At 44.8% G+C, this 17,247-nt stretch overlaps 1 pseudogene; it reads right to left on the minus strand.

Moving 5' to 3' along the window:
• Positions 1 to 18: 18 nt before the first annotated feature.
• The window catches only part of LOC136792602 (ectonucleotide pyrophosphatase/phosphodiesterase family member 7-like), a 35,508-nt pseudogene continuing 18,279 nt past the window's right edge, over positions 19 to 17,247 (minus strand).

Consider the following 17,247-nt stretch of genomic DNA (forward strand, 5'->3'; position numbering starts at 1 on the left):
GGTCCTGGGAGGCGGGGCTTAGGGAGGGAGCGGGTTCAGGAGGCGGTGCCAGCCGGAGGAGTGTGCGGAGGTGAGCGGGGGTGGGTCGAGGCGTTGCAGGGGTCCTGGGAGGCGAGACTTGGGGAAATAGGAGGCGGGCCCTGAAGGCGGGCTCTGGGGCAGATTTGGGGCCTGGGAGGCGGGACCAGGGTCGAAAGGGGCGGGGCCAGGGCTTCGGTGGGGCGGAGTCAGGGTTTGGCGCCAGGTTCCGCTGGGCGGGGCGGCGAGGGCTTCCAGTCAGGCCAAGGGCCAGGTAACCATTTTCGCTCTTGCAGCGCCTTCTCGAGGGTCTTTTTTGGCAGGGCCCCTCTGGGCAGACGCGTCGTCCCTTGGGCTTAATCCTAGCCCTCCCTCGACCCCTCTGGAACTGCGCCTTCAAGCTCAGCCTCGGGTGCGGGCGTCTCCTCAGGTCTGTGGGCTCAGGGTTTTGCAGACTTTTCTCGCCTTGGTAAAAGGCACCGAGGCAAAGGTGTTGGTTGGCAAACTGCCGCGTACACGGGGGAAAGGGGAGACTGAAGAAAGCAGCAGGCCCCTCCAGGTTGGTAGGTGGCAGTTTTAATGAGTGAGGGAACTTACGAGGGCACCGCAAGGTGAATAGATAGGTGGGTCGGTGGTCCTAACCAGTCTTAACCAGCTTGAACTAGAGACAGCTGATTCCAAGTTCCTGGAAAACAACTTGGGCAAACATCTTATTGTTTAGGCTACATCTTTTGTTTAGGCTTAGAGGACCTGCCAGTCTTTTATAGCAAAAACTAAAGCAAGCTTGAGCAGTGAAGGTAGGCGACAGGTGTGATGGATTTAACAATGATTACCCTCGATTTCATTGACCTCTCAATGACCTCCAGCCTCTCCACACCCTCCTGCCAGAATCTTAACGGTTTATAGCAAGGCCTTAACGGAGTCAGTACACAGTCCAGTATCTCCACAGAACATTGCTCTCTCAAGGCTGCATTTTTTTCTTTCTTTCTTTTTGGCTGAGCTGTGCGGCATGCAGGATCTTAGTTCCCCCACCAGGGATTGAACCCAGGGCCCAGCAGTGAAAGAGCCAAGCCCTAACCACTGCAGTAACAGAGAATTCTCCAGGCTACATTCTTGAAACAGCTTCTGTTGTGGGAACAGGGGGCAGAGTGTACTTGTGAGGGCGTTGTGGGGTGAGGAGACCCTGGTTGACCGGGACCAGCTCGGAGGGTCAACCGGCGGTCACATTGTTACCCAACAGGTTCGTTTGCCAGAGGCGCAGCAAGCCAAACGCTAAGGTGCAGACGTTTGCAGCAGAGAAAGGGTTTATTCACAAGTCAGCCACGTGAGGAGACGAGAAAACAAATCTCAAACCTGCTTCCCTGTGGGTGAGGGCCTGGAGTATTTATGGGCTAAAGAAGCAGGGCAGTCTAGGATATGGAGGGTGTAGTTACTAAGGTGATTGGAAATAGGAAAAATGTTAAGTTATCGTCGTTTCACGCAGGTGCAAATGAGCTACAGGCATCTTCATGGGACGCTCGTTCAGAAAATGTTTAGCAGGTTCTGAGGGTGGGGTTTTTGGCCCTCTGACGTCGAAACGTCAACGAACGGATACTCGCGCATGCCCAGTTGGAGGGTCGGTGGTCCTAACCAGTCTTAACCAGCTTGAACTAGAGACAGCTGATTCCAAGTTCCTGGAAAACAACTTGGGCAAACATCTTACTGTTTGGGCTACATCTTATTGTTTAGGCTTAGAGGACCTGCCAGTCTTCTATAGCAAAAACTAGAGCGAGCTTGAGCAGTGAAGGCAGGCTGCAGGTGTGATGGATTTAACAATGATTACCCTCGATTTCATTGACCTCTCAATGACGTCCTCCAACACAAGGTAGGAGTCCCTGATCCCCCAGCCCCAGACCCCAGTTAGGGTCTGTTTCTAACCCATAGAGTCTTTTGTTCACTAAATACTTATTAAGCGCCAACTATGTGCCTGGCACTATCAGCCCTTGAGGATGCAGCAGTAAGAAGAACCAGGAGTGGTTCCTGCTCTCCAGGGGCTCAGGGTCTCGTGCGGGAAGTAGGTACTGAACTAAGTATCACACAAACAAAGAAGTACAATGGCAATATATACCGCGCTGGTGAGCACATGGAACTATGAGGGCTTAGAGTAGTAGCTTTGACTTTGCAGGGAAAGGAATCCGGAGGAAGAGTAAGAGTGGTACAGAGGTGGGGATGGGGAAGAAAAGAAAAAAATTTACTTTCATTTGACCTTATTATGTCTTGAGTGAAAAGCAGAACAGTGAAAGGCACTGGTGCTGCCTCTGGAGTTTGAACTGTGTTGAAAGTCTAATACATTTATCTTCACAAATCTCTCATAAAACTCCATTTGGAAGTGTCTTGGGAGCTAATTTGTTAAATGTGCTTGCACAAGGTAGATGAGGGGGACAGATGAAATCTTATTACCACTTTCAGATGAGAAACACTTGAGCCCTGCTCAGCTATGAGAACGAGAGAGGAGAATTAATTCTAATTGAATGCATTTATTCTCTTATATCTGGTTCTTCTTCCACCAGAGCCACGTGAGCACAGCATCTGACACAAAAATTGTTTGTCTTATTCCGTCAACACTTGATTTATAAAGAGGGTGGACTGTGGTTACTGCTGTTTTTACACGGAATTAAAGGTTTCTGGGTCTGAGATGTTGCATAAATCCTTTGAATCACAGCGTCCTGGGGTAGAAACACCTGACATATGATATGGTTGCATCCTGTCTTGAAGGAACGATGTCAGAGCTTGGTCAGGCGTACTGGTTCACCTGTGCTGTTTTGATCAGCCTTCTGCCTGCAGTAGACAGTGAACACCAAGAGGAATGGGTCAGTTAAACTCACAAATACCACACTTTCTATTAACACACATAATAGCTATTAATTACCTTTCCTCTGAGGAACAAAAGGGCATGCACAGTTAACACCAGAGTAAGTGATACTGCATAATGTTATACTAAGATAATCTAGGCTGGTCCAGCCTTCCTGATGCCAAAGATGGCTAGCAGATTGGGGAAGAACCCTGAGTAGGCCACACCACTGACCTGCACACAGAAGATACCTTTATCTTTGTGTGCGGGCTCTTGGTGTGGGGACAAAGATCATAAGGTAATATATCTCAGATCTGAACTTGGAAGGATCAAGGCATTGAAGGGATTTGTAATGTCCCATGGACCTCACAGGTGTGGTGTGTTCAGGTGTAAGTGAAGATTAGGACTGCTGTTTAACATAAAAAGTGAAAATTCCAGGTGGTGTTGATGTTTCAAGAAGCATTAGGGTATATCCAATCAGTCCTGTCAGTGGCAGAGGAGATGTGTATGTGCACATGTTATAGTAAAGATTCAGCCTCTGGATTTGAGGCTTCCTTTAATGATGATGATAAAAAGCTAATGCATTTTAACTGTATGGAACGGTTGCCTTTTAGAAATTATGCTGTGGGACTGGCCATTCAATCAGTACCTTGAGGTTTTTCCTTTATCTCTCCTATGGTTAATGGTTTCTGTAGAAAAGGACCAACTGATTACTTTCTAAAATGTTTCTTTAGGGTGTAGAGACCTTTATAGGTCATGTTTCAACTTACAGGAAAATTTTATAGTTCAAATATAAATTACGTTAAATGTGGGCTTTGTAATGGAGTTAAGGTTTAGTGAAGTTCTGACTTTCCTTAGGCTGTTTACAGTGTTCAGGAGGCCCCCTTGCTGTTGAGTCAGGGGCTCTTTGAACGTAGAGGAATGGTCAGGATTGGGTGTAATAAGGGTTGCGGGAGGCTCAATCTCCTAATATAACTATGGAAATGTAGAAAGAGGTGCAACAGGTCCATAGAATGCTTTGGTTGGTGGCAGGACGAGTGTTATGGGTTGAATTGTGTTCCCCCAAAAGGATATGTTGGAAGTCCTGACCCCGGTTACATAGGAGTGTGACCTTATTTGGAAATAAGGTCTCTGCAGGTATTATTAAGATGGGAGGAGGTCATACTGGAATACAGGGGGCCGTAAATCCTGGGACTGGTGTCCTTATAAGGGGAGAGAACGGCATGTGAGGACAGAGACACAGGGAGAAGTTGGCCGTGTGATGGTGGAGGCAGATATTGTGTCTACAAGCCAAGGAATGCTGAGGATCGCTGGCAACCACCAGAAGCTAGGAGAAGCAAGGAAGGATTCTCCCCTACAGATTTCAGAGGGATCATGTGGATACCTTGATCTCAGACTTTTAGCCTCCAGTTCTGTGAAACAACAAATTTCTGTTGTTATAAGCCACCCAGTGTGTGGTATTTTGTTACGGAGGCCCTGGGAAATGCATGCAACTGGAACATAATTTTTGGGGCCCAGTGCAAAATGAAAATGGGGCCTTTGTTAAAAAAAAATCAAGATTTTTGAGATCAGACGAAGCTGGGGGCTGTTCTGAGTCCTGGGCCCTGTACGACTGTCCAGGATGCAAGCCCACGAGGATATCCCTGGTTACTGGATTGTCAAAGTGCTGGACCCCTAGGCACTCAGGAAGTGGTTGAAATGGATTATTACTATGTGCACTGACCAACCACAGAAAACCTGCAGAGACTACTCACTTTTTTCCCAGCCAAAGGCCATGAATGTCACACCAGCAACAAACAGAACCACAAGAACTCCTGCGACAATCCCGAGACCGGTAGCTGTGTTTTGGAGAGCAGATGCCCTCTGCATGTCCTGTTAATAAAAAATCAGATGGCTTTAAATGATCTGATTAAGAGGCTGCTCCTGGGTCCCTGGGAAGTTTCCCATCGAGGTGCTAGTGAATATTAATTATGGAAACAAAATGTACATTTAACCCAAGAAAGTGCTCACTGTAGAGAAATCTCTTAGGGCAAGTCGTTGAAAGCCGATTTACTAAACAACCTATTCGCCAAATGACCCATTTGCCTGGTGACCACTTTGCCAAAAGCCAATTCGCTGAAAATCAGTTGGTGGGATGTCCTGCTTATCAGTAACTGGTGGTCAAACACACCTTACGTCAGGCTCCCAGGACTATGGGATAGGCGGTAGGGGCCAAAGAGTTGTAGCAAAACTCTAATGTAAAACTTAAAAAAAATTTTCTCAATAACTTAGAGAATTGCCATTCATTCACTTAGTTTTCTGCAAAACAGCCTGCTTCCAGTAAATTCAGAAGAAGATTGTGGGCAGTGGCTTGGAAGAAAGGAAAAGGGTGCAGGAAGCTGTTCTTTGTACTCCGTTTCAATTAAGTGTGGTTGCTCTAAGCATCTGATAAATCATCCGGCAGTGTTCGAAGTCTCTCCCCACAAAAGAAAAGCTGGCCAGTGTTTGTAAACAAATGAATTCCCAGAGATGCTTCCTTTCTTCCTTTATATCACCCAGATTTAGGATTTTGAAGTCTTCAGAATTCGCAACCTCATTTACAGGAACCCCTACCCCTCCTTTTTTTTTATTTTTTAATGTCTTTATTTGAGTATAACTGTTTTACAATAGGGTGTTAGTTTCTCCTTTACAATAAAGTGAATCAGTTATACATATACATATGTTCCCATATCTCTTCCTTCTTGCGTCATCCTCCCTCCCACTCTCCCTATCCCACCCCTCTAGGTGGTCACAAAGCACAGAGGTGAACTCCCTGTGCTATGCGGCAGCTTCCCACTAGCTATCTAATTTACATTTGGTAGTGTGTGTATGTCCCTGCCACTCTCTCACTTCGTCACAGCTTACCCTTCCCCTTCCCCATATCCTCAAGTCCATGCTCTAGTAGGTCTGTGTTTTATTCCCGTCCTACCACTAATCTCTTCATGACATTTTTTTTTCTTAGATTCCATATATATGTGTTAGCATATGGTATTTGTTTTTCTCCTTCTGACTTACTTCAATCTGTATGACAGACTCCAGGTCTATCCACCTCATTACAAATAACTCAGTTTCATTTCTTTTTATGGCTGAGTAATATTCCATTGTATATATGTGCCACATCTTCTTTATCCATTCATCTGTTGATGGACACTTAGGTTGCTTCCATGTCCTGGCTATCGTAAATAGAGCTGCAATAAACATTTTGGTACATGACTCTTTTTGAATTATGGTTTTCTCAGGGTATATGCCTAGTAGTGGGATTGTGGGGTCATATGGTAGTTCTATTTGTAGTTTTTTAAGGAACCTCCATACTGTTCTCCATAGTGGCTGTATCAATTTATATTCCCACCAGCAGTGCAAGAGTGTTCCCTTTTCTCCACACCCTCTCCAGCATTTATTGTTTCTAGAGTTTTTGATGATGGCCAATCTGACCGGTGTGAGATGATATCTCATTGTAGTTTTGATTTGCATTTCTCTAATGATTAATGATGTTGAGCATTCTTTCATGTGTTTGTTGGCAATCTGTATATCTTCTTTGGAGAAATGTCTATTTAGTTCTTCTGCCCATTTTTGGATTGGGTTGTTTGTTTTTTTGTTATTGAGCTGCATGAGTTGCTTATAAATTTTGGAGATTAATCCTTTGTCAGTTGCTTCATTTGCAAATATTTTCTCCCATTCTGAGGGTTGTCTTTTGGTCTTGTTTATGGTATCCTTTGCTGTGCAAAAGCTTTTAGGTTTCATTAGATCCCATTTGTTTATTTTTGTTTTTATTTCCATTTCTCTAGGAGGTGGGTCAAAAAGGATCTTGCTGTGATTTATGTCATAGAGTGTTCTGCCTACGTTTTCCTCTAAGAGTTTGATAGTGTCTGGCCTTACATTTAGGTCTTTAACCCATTTTGAGTTTATTTTTGTGTGTGGTGTTAGGGAGTGTTCTACTTTCATACTTTACAGGTAGCTGTCCAGTTTTCCCAGCACCACTTATTGAAGAGGCTGTCTTTTCTCCACTGTATATTCTTCCCTCCTTTATCAAAGATAAAGTGACCATATGTGTGTGGGTTTATCTCTGGGCTTTCTATCCTGTTCCATTGATCTATATTTCTGTTTTTGTGCCAGTACCATACTGTCTTGATTACTGTAGCCTTGTAGTAGAGTCTGAAGTCAGGGAGCCTGATTCCTCCAGCTCCATTTTTCGTTCTCAAGATTGCTTTGGCTATTCGGGGTCTTTTGTGTTTCCATACAAATTGTGAAATTTTTTGTTCTAGTTCTGTAAAAAACGCCAGTGGTAATTTGATAGGGATTGCATTGAATCTGTAGATTGCTTTGGGTAATAGAGTCATTTTCACAATGTTGATTCTTCCAATCCAGGAACATAGTATATTTCTCCACCTATTTGTATCATCTTTAATTTCTTTCATCAGTGTCTTATAGTTTTCTGCATACAAGTCTTTTGTCTCCTTAGGTAGGTTTATTCCTAGATATTTTATTCTTTTTGTTGCATTGGTAAATGGGAGTGTTTTCTTATCCATGAATAGAGTGCTAAGGCTTCGTTCCTCCCCTGTGAGCAGCTTTCTTTCCTCCAGGCACCTGCATGCACAGAGTTGCTGAAGGAAGGCTGCTGTTCAGAATCTACAAGGGGTATCTGGGGGCAGACTACGCATACTTGCTGAGGCTCTGAAGGATTATCGCCTGACTTCCTCTATGGAGAGCCTTCCTTTTTGCCCCAAAGGCACTAAATAAAATGTCACCAACACAGCGAGGGATTTCCTACTTCTGCTACCTGTTCAGAGCTGCTGATGATAATCTTGTGCTGGGGGCACTGAAGCTGCCAGGAGACAGGATTATTCTGCTTGACTTTTCCCCCATTCAGGAAACCCCCTTTTGAATATTTTCTGTCTCAGGACACACTACCAATCTCTTAGTGGTGGCTTTTTTATCTCATCTGGTTGCTGGTCATAAGCATCTATAAGCATTTTCTGGGTGACTGCCAGGGAGCCGTTGTGGGGCGCAGGGGTAACCCCCAGGAGCTTACACATGAGGGGGTAGATGTGGATGCTGTCAAAAGGCTCAGCCAGGTGATTCTTCTTTAGATCTGGCCCAAAAGCTCTGAATATGATCTTCATGTCCACGTAGACATTATCAAAGCCATGATCTCCTTTGTTGAAATATAATTTGCTAAAAAATAATAACAAAAGAGCCACTTTAGATTCCAGTCCCCTGAAAGAAAACTGCCCTTTAGTTAACGTCATGCTTGTTGGATCCAGGAAATCTTTGAAAACTTAAATGACAAGGAAGGACACTGCTGTCTGCAGTGGCAGAAAGAGGAAGGAATGGAAGATCTTTAAGGAAGAGAATAAAGAAAAACATACCCATTAGAAACAGCATTAAGATAGTAATACTGACAGTTATAATAGGCTTAAACATAGAGGGCTTACTGTGTACTGTGAATTGTTATGAATGCTTTATAAAGTGAGGGCACTATCATTATCATCCCCATTTTACAGCTGAGGAAATTGCCCTGAGTCATGTAGTAGCCAGTGTTGGAGCAGGTATCTGAACCCAGACTGGTTCTAGAGCCAGGTATGTTTCTTAAGGCACAGAAGTGCATCTATCTATCTGTATCACTTTGGGGTCAGGGAGAGGATTAGAGAGGAGGGAGTAAGGACTGTAGGTAATTGTTTAATGAATGCTGGGTAGGTTTTTGTCTGTCCTCCTTTTCAAATGACTAGGTAACATCAGTCACAGCACAGCACTGTTTATATTTTCTTAGGACCAACATATATTCTGGCATGTAAGACATGTGATGCTCTGTATATTGACAAATTGGTCTCCTAGTTGGCTTGTTCAGTATAGAAAGCGCTTGTCTGTTCAGCTTAGGCTCCATCACCTGTCTAAAGAAACTGGTCCAACGGCCTTTGAGGCCATGGAGCAGCCTGTTAAGAACTGTTAAGTGCCCCCCCAGTGATGGCCTCATGTGCTGTGCAAGCTCCTCAGTCCTGAAGTGAGAAGAGTCACGCTCATCAAGGCAGGCAGGTGGGTGGAAATCTGAGAAGTAGATTCAACATTTAATTTAATTTAATTTAATTTAAATGGAATCATACAATATGTGGTCTTTTGCATCTGACTTCTTTCACTGAGCATAATGTTCTCAAGGTTGATTCAAATTATAACATGTATCGTACTTCGTTTCCTTTTAATTGTTACATGATGTTCCACTGTATGGATAGACCCTAATTTGTTTACGCATTCATCAGTTGATGGGCATTTGGGTTATTTCCGCCTTTTGTTTATTATGAATAATGCTGCTGTGGGCATCAGTGTATAAATTTTTAAGTGAACAGGATTGCCTTTTTCTGGATATATGCAAATGGGAACCAGAAGGTGTTTTTTTGGGTCAATCTCCTGGTGATCTGTGCATAATGATCAAACACATAGGCTTGGGTTCAGACATCAGCCTTACACTTCTAATCCCCAATCACTTCTCTCTAGCTTCTCTCTAGCGTTAAAATGGGGAGATAAGAGTACCTATCTTTAGGGTTGTTGGGAAGACAAAAATGAAATAACTCATGTTAAATTTTTAACATAGCTTTGGACACTTTACCTTGGTCAGGGATGTGTGTCATTATCATTGCATAATGGTAACATGAGGCAGGATGGGTTGTCTGGGATGTGGGGTGGGGGTTGGGGAACACTTGGGAAACAGTGGGTTGCAACTCATCATGCATGCACTTATGTTTTAATTTTTTTCAGAACGGTCCTTCCCTAGTGACTGCCTTCCAAATTCAAGATGGAATTTGTTCATTTTAGAATCTACTCACCCCATTGATGTTATAACCAGAGTCAGCATACATCACGATTAGCAAGACCTGCTCGTGTTTGGCAAAATGGAAGCGTTCTGGAAATTCCTCCCTCTTGTAGACATTGAGGTGAAGGTGTGCATTTTTCAGCGCTTGGTAAACGGCTTCCTCTTGCCCTGGTTTGGGCAGGAGCATCCCAAAGCTGCCATAGTCCACCATATCAAACTAGACCAAGTCCCTGAAGCTGATGTAGTTGGTCAGGAGGACCTCAGTGACTTTGGGCTTCTTTTTCACAGTGATCATGCCGTGGTCAGATGTGATGATGACATTGAGGTGCTCAGTCAAGCTGTGTCTCTCAATGGCTTCCAACAGGTACCTGATGGTTCTGTCGATTTGCTGAGTCATCACCCTCCTGTTCTCTGTCTCAGGCCCAAAGCGGTGTCGCACATTATCCGGCTGTCTGTAGTACAGAGTCACGAAGTCACAGTCTTCCTTACTGAACCAGTTCATGATGGTATCGATGTTCTCCCTCCACTCCATCTCATTGCTGTCCGGGTTGGTGTACGGCTCCACCAGGGACTGCTGGAGGGCCTCCCCTTTGTACTTGGCGCCTCCCCCAGGATAGTGGAATGACACTGTTTTCCTCCCCTGCAAGTGCAAGAAGAAAAGTCCATCAGGGCCATTTCTCCTATCTTTCTCATAATGTGCAAAGTCCAACGTGTCAGCATCCCTGTCCCAGTCCAAAGGCATGGAAAACATGTGGCTTTAGAGTCAGACAGGATTGGGCTTTGTTCCTGGCATCACCAGGATCTCGTGGAATCTAAAACACTGTTAATTGTGAGAACTGCCTTTATGTTATGTGCTCCTACGAAGAAAAATGCTGCCTATGAAACCACGACACTCCAGTGACTGGCATATGCGTTCCAATTTGGGACTGCAAAATGAAAAAAGCAGTTCCTTAGAATGGAAGAAAAATGGCACTTTCTAAGTTGGTGATGGTGAGTGAGTTTAATCTCTTAGTGCTTCAATGTTCCTACCTGTAAAATGCCAAAAAATTGATGGGATTTTTGTGAGGGTTAATCCAGGTAACTTTAAGATAAATTATTGGGCATTGTGTTTTGGCCATAGTAGGCACTCTTTTCTTTGCCTCTAGACCTAAGAAGCCACCACAAGGCTTCCCCGGTGTGTGCAGTGGATAGCTATTATGATTGCCTGCCCAGCACCCCCTCCCCCATCTGCTGCTTTGGAGCATCTGACATCCCCTAGTGGCTCTCCTCCCTACTCTTGCTCCATGCAAGATGTGTTGGGTCCACATCAGGCTCCAGAGGTGGGATGTGGCTCTGGCTTGGCCAGTCAGAGGACGCTGCATCCCCTGGCCACAGCAATTGGTTCAGCCTTGGGCCCAGGTCCCAGTCAGAGCCAATGAGATAAGATCTGTGGATTTCCTCTGGGGCTGTTGGAGAGGGGAGAATCTGCCTAACTGGTTCCCATGTATAATGTTTATAAAATTTGGGGGTGTTTGCGTGAAGGGGAGACTGTCATCTTGTTCCCTGTGCAGATGTCTGCTCAGCCACTGGGCTTGACGCCCAACCCAGAGGCAGACAATAGGGCAGTTAAAGGTGTGCTTGATGCTGGATTGCCTGGGTTTATCTTTTCTCTCCCACTTGGATGCATGCCACTCAGATGCTCTCCACCTCTGTTTCCTCATCTGTAAAACGGGGATGTTAATGCCACCTCGTGGGGGGTTGTGAGGACTAAATGCATGTGGAGCATGTTAGTTAGTGTTCAATGAGCTCAGCTTTTAGTTTCCTGGAGAGGAACAAAGAGCAATGGGCCAGACTGCATGGTTAGACGAAGAGGGGGCAATTATTATCTCCTCCAGTTTCTGTCTCCTGAGAGGTCCTGAAGGTGGATCTGAAATGTGCCTGTAGACCCCAAGGTTGGAGTCTGCAGAAGGAAAATGAGATTGGAGCCTCCAGTCATGGCAGAAATGTCTGCAGCATGGGATTCCTTATGTCAGAGGAATGGGGTGGGTCAGCCATGAAATGCAGCTGAGTCTTATAAGGCCCGGGCAGGGCCTGGGGTTGCTGCTTGACGCTGAAGCCCTTGTCAGTGGGGCCCACTGAACATTACCTTCTATGTCAGGCCATGGGCAACTACACAGGGCAGTAGATTACAGCCAACAGGAAAAGGGCCCTGGCCTACCACCAAGCCATCATGGGGGGAGCTGCCATCTCTTCCCTCTCCTTGTCAACAGTGGGTAAACCAGGGAAAGAGGTGTGGGGGGCCTGAGAGGAGTAGACCATACTCCTTCTACCCCGGGCTGCTGGGGCCACCAGAGGGTTTACGGTGAGGGTAGGGAGCATGCGGGGGAGCAGAGCTTTGAGTTGGTTACAAGATGAAGGATTTACTCTGAGCCAAACTGAGTCTTCAGACCGAAAATGAGGCTGTGTTAACAACACAAGTGATTTCAAAGTCATGAAAATATTAAGTGATTTGCTCCTCTGCAGAAAGCTAGATTTTGACAAAGCTTGGTAAAATTGTTAGGAAAATAAAATAATTTTATGTACACGCACCAATGAGTTAACAATAAGATGGACCCATCTCACTAAATAGTTTCTGTTGTAAAGCAGCTCCTCAACCAGGACTGGGCACATAGTATGAGCTTGATAGATTTCTGGTTCCATGAAAGACTGACCTGCTTATTTAGGGAGCAAGTATTTTCCTTCATCTTGGCTATTAACTTGAGGGCTGTTCTGGGACACTTCTTGTATCACCCAAGATTTGGATTTTCTGAAAAACACTGTAAAGTTCATTGGCTTTAAAAGAACCAAGAGAGGGTGCTGGTGTAACGGTGTCAATTTGGTATAGAGAACAAATTACAGGGAAGAATTGTGGGATAATGGCACCTGGGTTGTGGCTATCTGGTTTAAAATGGGCGGAAAAGTATGACTAAGCATAATGCCAAAACTTCCCATGTACCATTTGAGAGAGAAGCAGGAAACAAGTTTGGAAGTTGTAGGGGATGCTGTTGGTACCCCACCTAGATCCCCTTACTGGGCCTGCACCCACACCCATTTCTGTGAGGGTGGCTGCTAATGTCTCTCAGTTCCCCCATGTTCTGGAAAGTTCCCTTGCCAAGTGGCCAAGTCCTGCCTCACCTGGGCAGGTATCCTATACTGCTCCTCTATCCCCAGCAGCTCATGGCCAGTGATTGACGTCAGGACATAAAACCAGCTCCCTGGCTTCAGGGTGGGATGACTTGGGGGTGCAATTCATGTTCCATTGCTCCCCATGAGATCAGGCTGAAGCTGGTCTCCAGCTGAGGCCACGTCTCACTTAGGTCCTCCTCCTGCCCTGTCAGTTTTTCTCACTCCCATCTCCTGAGAACTTTCCCTCAATACATTATGAGCACCACATCCCTGCCTCAGGCTCTGCTTTTAGGAATCTTGACTTAAGACAGAAGTCTTAATACTAAGTACTTTGCAAGGTTCCAGTAGCTCTGCTATCCATAGCTGTAGGTGAAATATTGTCCTCTCTGCCCTCCAGCATTCATTTCCTATTTTGAGATCAAGTTTTATTTTCTCTAAAGCACTTTTCCCAACCTGAAATTACCTTAATTTGCTTACTTTTTTACTATGTAGTTCCCTCCTCTAGAATGTGAGCTCTGGGAAATCAGAGGCTGTGCTGATCTTGTTGAACGTACTTTTCCTGGGACCTAGAACAGGCCTGGCTCAGAGTAAGTGCTGACTGCTGATTAAATGTGTGTTGAATGAATGCATGAATCATGTCTCCTTTTAGGGGTGGAAAACCCATCCTTTTCTCACTCTTGATTAACTTATGGAAATAGTTACAGAAATGCTTTTGCTTTTGGGTTCTAGCATCTTATTTGTAACCTCTACAGGTAACACATTTTCCTTTCTGATAATAGAATTTCTATGGTTGCTTTAACTTGCAAATCCTCTAATATTTATTGCATTTCTGATTGGCATTAGACATAATTCTCAGTTTTTAGCAATGGTACTTTAACATCCATGTAAATTGACTTTGCTGTCAAGTATGGAATTGACTGGAAGGATGAAGCTTCTAACGTTTTGTAGAACATAGTTTGACTGGCTATTTTATTATTTAGAATAAGCTGACATTGACAATGTGAGGGTCTTAGGCAGCCCTGCATATCCAGTTAAGTATTTGCATGTTAAATCGCAGATGTTCCCAACTTGCAATTGTTTTCTTGTGCTGTGTTCTCAACACATATTGTTTCTTTCTTTCTTTATTTTTTAAAAAATTTATTTATTTGGCTGAGTTGGGTCTCCGCTGCTGCATGTGGGCTTTCTCTAGTTGCAGCGAGCGGGGGCTGCTCTTTGCTGAGGTGTGTGGGCTTCTCATTGTGGTGGCTTCTCTTGTTGTGGGGCATGGGCTCTTGGCACGTGGGCTTCAGTAGTTGTGGCATGTGCGCTCAGTAGTTGTGGCTCGTGGGCTCTAGATCACAGGCTCAGTAGTTGTGGCGTAGGGACCCAGTTGTTCCGTGGCATGTGGGATCCTCCCGGACCAGGGATTGAACGAGTGTGCCCTGCATTGGCAGGTGGATTCTTAACCAGTGTGCCACCAGGGAAGTCCCTCAACACATACTCTTTCTTTAAAGGTATCCCAAGCTGTAGTCTTAGGAAACTATGATTTTTCTCACTTGGTCCATAGGAATTTGAGGATTTATTCTGCTTTGTGAAATGAGCTTCAGAGAGAAATGTGTGTGTGAGCATGTGTACATACAGACACAGACACAGACACACTTGACTCTGTTTATTTGGGACCTATGATAAGCAAAAGTGCTATTTTCTACAGATACTTCTGAGAAACAATCTCAGCACTTAATTGGATGCAAAGGAGTGGGTATTTACTATTCTACCCTTTAATTAGCATAATCAGTGTTTCCAGTAGCAATAGCAGTGGGAAAATCGCTAGTTTTACTGGGTGCATTATCCTTCCTTAGTGTAGTGTTGCATCAGTGTGACTATTACTCTTAAGTTGCTTCTTTAAAACAAGAGTTGGTACTTCTTATGGCAAAGCCTGACTGTTGGGTTTTGTACAGAATCTACCAAAACTCTTCAGAACCAGTCATTAAGGAAAGAGTTTTAGTTTTTTTTTTTCTGTCTTGTCTCCTTTTTTAGGGGACTGAATTAATGTCAAAAAGCGCACGGGTTTTAGGAAGGCTTGTGAAGTGTTCATTACAGTTGTGCTTTGGTGGAGAGTATGTTTAGTGGTTTAGGGAAAGGAGTTAGTTACTTGTTCTAGGGAATGGCTGAGAGGAAAGAGATGGACTCCATGTTTTTGAAATTCAGAAGTTGAGGTTGGTTCTGAGTGCTTTCATTGCTTTTCTGTATTCTGGAGGCGTCACTGAACAGAAGGAAGATAGATGGCCAAGATTCTGTGTTTTCTCCCCCTCCCACACATTTTCGGAGGTAGGATTATTATTCTCAGAATCTTTATGATGCGTGATAGACACGGCTTGAGCCAATACTGGGATGCATTATGTTTCTATTAATACTTTTCTAAGCAGAAGCTGATGGCACCCTCTTTCTCACACCTCTTCCAAGTTTGGAAGATATTGTTTGGAGACCTGGCTGACACCGAGAACCGTAGCTGCCCTCCCCACCCTCTCTCCAAATCCCCTCCTGGTGGTAGCCCACCATGGTCCTGTCTTGGAAGACATGAGAATCTCACCCACATCATCCCTTTGCCATTTCACATCTTAATATCATCTGTGGCTCTTCCATAGAGAGGAGAAACATGCTCCTAGGTTTTTGTGGTTTTCCTGGGTCTTACAGTCATGGCTGTCTGCCTTTCTCTGAGAATTAGGACTTACTGAACTTGGTGAAACACCTCAGCCATTGATCAGGTTCCGTTATCCCAGGAGCTCATTTAAAATCCCAGCCTGCTCTCATTGGAGCCTCTCTGTTCATAGCCTGACCATTAGGGAAGTCCTGATGAAGTGGATACACTCGTGGACCGTGGATGGTGGAGACAAAGGTGGTTGGGAATCCCATCTCCTAGGCATCATCTGCCAAGGGTATGCCGATTCTCCTGAATCATGATGGACTCTGGCGGTATAATGTCACTGACGGAAAACATTTTAGTCCTATTAAAGGTTAACGTTATCAGTCTCCACAAAGCCTGCCTAGAAGAGACTCAGAAGAAGGATGGAATTTTCCAGTGATGGGTACAGGGCAGGCCGCCCTCCTGCAGCCCTGCCCGACAATGCAGGTGTGCCCCTGAATGGCATTTGGCACTTGTCCCCCTGTTTCCGGGGCGGGAGGAGTTGACCTGGGGCCGCAGGTTTGCTCTGATTACAGGAGCTTTTGCACCACCTCCTCAGGGAGCTGGCTGATGGCCCTGTCCTGGGCAGGAGCTGCTAATGGCAGAACGCGATGCACCAACTTGACATTCGCTTGCCAAACAAGTGGTGTGTTGTCAGTCGCCTGGCCCTGCACCAGACCCTCTTTTTGCACAACTGCTTATGAATTCAGCAAAGAAGAAAAGCACTCTGATTATGAATTGAACAGGAGGAAACAAAGTCCTGCAAATAAATGACAGAGACAAGAACCATGTGTAAGAAAAAACCAAGAAGGGAGAATGCCACCAGAAGCTTCATGCCAGTGAACAAATTCCTTAGCAAGAGAGGCCCTGGGTTTTGAATAGTGAATTAAGGAAGACTATCCAGACCTTCTTAGCACCTAGGCAGACACAAGATTCACTCCGAAATCCATGACTAAATGCTTTGGCCACTGAAGAAATATTATGACATGGTTGAGTTAAGAGTTGCTGAACCCAGAGTGAGTTCAAATCCTGGCTCTGCCTCTCACTAACTTTGTGACTGTGAGAAGTTATGGTATCACCTGGTGCCTCAGTTTACTCATCTGTTAAAGTGGCATAACCTTAGCACCCACCTCAGGGTTGTGATAAATTAATATACGTAAAGCACTTCAATCAGGGCCTGGTGCATAGGGAGTGTTATGGTTGTTATTTTTCTTGTATGGACAGAGTTTATTTGCATGGTCTATGCCTCAAAGTTTAAAAATGTGACAGAAGAGGAAGGACTCTAGAGCCCAACACTTAGGGGGAGAAAATGAACCTGAGGTAGAATAGGGTCATTGACAGCCCCCTGTGATTCTTCTAGAGCTGTGTTGTCCAATATGGTAGCCCCTCGCCTGTGTAGTATTTAGATTTAAATTGAAATTAATTAAAATGAAATACAATTAAACATCAGTTCCTCAGTCTTACTAGTCACATTTCAAGGGCTCAATTATCACCTGTGGCTTGTGGCTTCCACATTGAACCATGCAGAATAGAACATGTCCATTATCACAGAATGTTCCATTGAATAGTTCTGGCCTAGAGCTGTAGTGACCTGTAGCTGAAGTCCTGCTAAAATGGTTCAGCCTCCGTTCATAAGAATGACTGATCATTTCGAGCAGTTAGTGCCAAACAACTTACATGCGATATCACAGTTAATCCTCCCAACAAGCCGATGAAGCAGGGATTCTGGCCATCCTCATTCTGCGGGTTGGGCAAATCAAGCACAGAGTGGAG

This window comes from Kogia breviceps, chromosome 14 (genome assembly GCF_026419965.1).
Source record: "Kogia breviceps isolate mKogBre1 chromosome 14, mKogBre1 haplotype 1, whole genome shotgun sequence".
In the NCBI taxonomy this organism is placed as follows: Eukaryota; Metazoa; Chordata; class Mammalia; order Artiodactyla; family Physeteridae; genus Kogia; species Kogia breviceps.